Here is a 4,229-nt window from a genome sequence, read left to right as displayed (position 1 = left end):
GCTCAGTTTCTTCTGGAAAGTGAATTCCACAGAGGGACAATAGACAAAACACTGTTCTACCTCAACCATGGAAAGGACTTACTTCTGGTCCAGATTTATGTTGATGATATCATATTTGGATCTACAAATGACAAACTTTGTAAGAAGTTTGCCAAACTAATGCAGTCAAGATATCAGATGAGTATGATGGGGGAACTTAGCTATTTTCTGGGCCTTCAAGTCAAGCAGAATGAGGAAGGCACTTTTATTTGTCAAACTAAGTACACTAGAAACTTGCTAAAGAAATTTGGAATGCAAGATTGTTCAAGTGCATCCACTCCAATGGCCACTGCAACAAAACTGGATAAGGATACCGGTAAATCAGTAGATATTACTGACTACAGAAGTATGATTGGCTCTCTACTCTATCTAACTGCTAGTAGACCTGATATCATGTATGCTACCTGTCTTTGTGCAAGATTTCAAGCAGATCCAAGAGAACCTCACTTAACAGCTGTAAAAAGAATCTTTAAGTATCTTAAAGGAACAGCTGCTCTGGGATTATGGTATCCTAGAGAATCAGATTTTAAACTAATAGGTTACTCAGATGCAGATTTTGCAGGTTGCAAAATTGACAGGAAAAGCACAAGTGGAAGCTGCCAATTTCTTGGAGGCAGATTGGTTTCTTGGTACAGCAAGAAACAAAAGTCAATTTCCACATCAACTGCAGAAGCAGAGTATATTGCTGCAGGAAGCTGTTGTGCACAGATTCCTTGGATGAAGAATCAGTTACTGGATTATGGGTTAACATATTTCAAAATCCCTATTTACTGTGATAATCAAAGTGCTATTGCTATGACAGGTAATCCAGTTCAACACTCAATGACAAAGCACATCAGCATCAGGTACCACTTCATCAGGGAACATGTGGATGAAGGTATAGTGGAATTGCATTTTGTTCCCACAGATCAACAATTGGCAGATATCTTCACAAAACCATTATGTAAAGCTACTTTTACAAGATTGGTAAATGAACTTGGAATGGTTTCAGGTTCTTTCTCTAAATCTGCTTAGACTTGTTCTGTGTTATCAGACTTTATGCTCAGTATTTACAGAATTAATCTCATTGTGTATTCTGTGCTTAATTGATAAATGTTTTTAAGTACTGACTGTTGTCTGATATATATTTCTCAACTCTGATAAGTGATATGTTTGTTCTAGTACCTATTCATTCCTATGAGGATAACTGTGCTAGATACTGACCTAGTAGTCTTCAATAAACAAATGATTCCATGGAAGAAGTAATTATTTCAGTGGAAATCTTATGACACTAGCAAATTCTGATAACTGAGCTTATTTAAGTTTACTTTGTATATCTTATTACTAAGTCACAAATTAGAATAATGCTACTCATCTGTTAAGTTCTGATACTAGTAAAACTGCTGAATGTACTAAGTGCTGATAAACCTCTCTTATTAAAAGAAAAAGCAAAAAGATCAAAGATTAAAATCAGGTACTCCTTTGAGATCTAGAGTAAAAATGTGGAATGGACGACCCAAGTGCATTGCTGGTATTAAGTAAATATGCATCAAAAAAGCAAAATATTTTCTTGGTGACTTTTCACACTATATGATTACTGGAGAAATACTCTGAAAATAGCATAAATTCTGATAAATAGTCGTGACTCACTTACACTGAGAAGCCACTGTAAAACAGAATTGCAAAAGATGCATAAAATTAGCACAAAACAGTTGAGATGGACTCTAGCATGAACTCATTCATCAGTAGGTTTCAGGACAATGACAGATCTTTAGCAAAATTTTAGTTATGCCTTATTTCTAAGATGTACTGAAGTAAATCAGACTTTACTCTTTGTCTGTTTTTAGCTTAATGCACACTCTAATCACTCCATCTGAATGATGAAAATTTCTGTGGTGGTCTATTTTATTTTAGATAAACAGTCATTGTGTCATTATTGCACAAATTCTGAGGACAAGTTCTAAGTTACACGTCCTGATGATTAAGTTCTGACGTCCATAACTCAGAACTTGTATGAGTATTTACTAAGATGGGCATTCTTTTTTTTTCGAGTTAAGAAATTATGTTCTGATGACTGTTAAGTTCTGGTATAGGTCTAAGTTCTGATTTCTCAGTCTAATCCTTTACTTGGCTTATCTGTGAATAAAATTTGATAACAGTCTCAGTTCGAACTCGAATATGTTGAAGTGGAAGATTAATAGTCACTATGCTAAGGATTAATGGTATTTGTACTTGAACAGTCCACTGGTTCTTGTGTCTTGTGCGGTCTAGACCATGATTCCCCTTTCCAATGACTGTTATTCTTTTTCAAAGTCTAGGGAGACGAGGTAGAATTAATTCTACCTGTCAGCATTTAAAATCTTTGCGTCTCTTGGCATTCTCTTGCCTATATAAGCAACCACTTCACATCAGTCTTTCCATCATATTCTTCTCACACACTTATCCTCCTTCTTCTATCAAAAACACAATGGTTCGATACAACATGTTTTTGAACAACCAAACCTTCACTATGGAGCTAAGTTATGCCGAGTTGCAGCAGGAGTGGCATGTAACAGCCATTCCTGAGAAGATCTGGGATTCTGTCCCACAGGAGGTGCTAACTCATCTTCTATTCTTCTATATGGATTACCATCGCCATCTGGAGCGATTGGAGGAGGAAAGGCGGGAAGCTATCCGTCAGCAAGAGCGAATCATACGACTCACCATCTTGTTCGTCGAAGATAGGAAGAGGAAGATGACTTAATCTTGTCTTCTTCCTGTTCTTCTTCATCCTCAGCTTTGTCAGGCTTCTTAGCTAGGACTAAAGTTGTTGATGTTAGGATTAGAAGCTTAGGGAAAATCTTGTATAAGTATTGATGTAATTTCCATTTCATAAATGTATTGACTTGATATATTAATGAAAATTGTTTTTACTTCAAGATTTTGTCTCTGAGTTATTTTATCTTGTGTTGATAAATCCTGATTGATATTCTGATGACCATATAACTTTTGTTTTATATTAAGTTCTGATTCATTTTCAGCACTTATATATCTAATTTATCTTGGTCATTTTCATGTGATGTATTTTCAGAATTTCAATTATGCAATGAAAAATAATTCAATCAGTGCTAACGGGTTAAATTTTGAATTAAAATTGTTTCCCTTGATAAATGGAACAGTTTTTTCCTTGAAACTCGGCAAATGGGTAAGTCATGATTACTATTTTCTCGAGCCCAGTAACTATCCGTTATTACTGCATGTCTGACAGGTGTCCAACGGTAATATTTTTTTTGTATAAGTACAACAGAGAGAAGATTTCTTTAATCTTTTTAATTTCTTCATCTTTTATCTCTCTTCTTACTTTTACTCTCCTTCACTTTACTTTTTTCGTTGTTTTTCATACAAATATTATCTCAAACACCTAACAGGCATCCTTGAAACTCAATATTTTTTTCACATGGCACCAAAGGATTTAATCATTGATGGAGCAAAGTTTGTTCCAAACAACTATGCTGCAATTCTTGATCATGCTGACGCTCCATCTGAATTGCACTTTGTGCAAGATCTTCTTGCACATAGTGAGGTTGGGTACGCCTTAACTCAGCCTGAATTATTTTCAAGTCAACAAGTTCTGAGGTTCTGGAGGACTGGAGTTTTTGATGATGGTGGTAACCGTGGAACTCCCAGTATTATCTTCCAAGTGGGTGATTCATCCTTTGTAGTCACTCCTGGTACAGTACGCAGGGCTTTACATCTTCCAGAGGATTATACTTTCTCAGTTCCAGAGGACTCAGCCCTTCGGGAGTTAATGGCTGAATTGGGATATGAAAAGAGTCTGACGAAACATGGACAGTTGAAACGGGCTAGTATCAGAAGAGAATGGAGTTTCTTCTTTGATTGCATCACCAAAGCTTTTGGGAACAAATGTTCAAACTTTGATGCTATCCCAATTCTGAGTCAGCACATAGGGTATGCTATTATCCATCAAACTCATTCTACTCAACCTACCCTCAGAACTTATCTCAAATCCTATCTCTCCACTTCACAGACTGCTCAACCTTCTTCTTCAGCACCTACTGTGAAGCCTACATCCTCTAAGCCAAAGAGAACAAAGACTGTTCCTCAAACACCTCAAAAGAGGAGGAGGATTACTTTGAGAGATGAATCAGATTCTGAGGAACAGATTCCTTCTTCAGAACCTGTGGTTTTTGAAGCTGAGAAAGCAACTTCTC

The sequence above is a fragment of the Apium graveolens genome, chromosome 6 (assembly GCF_009905375.1).
Source record: "Apium graveolens cultivar Ventura chromosome 6, ASM990537v1, whole genome shotgun sequence".
NCBI lineage: Eukaryota > Viridiplantae > Streptophyta > Magnoliopsida > Apiales > Apiaceae > Apium > Apium graveolens.
The sequence above is the reverse complement of the archived record's forward strand: the minus strand, read 5'-3'. Positions refer to the sequence as shown.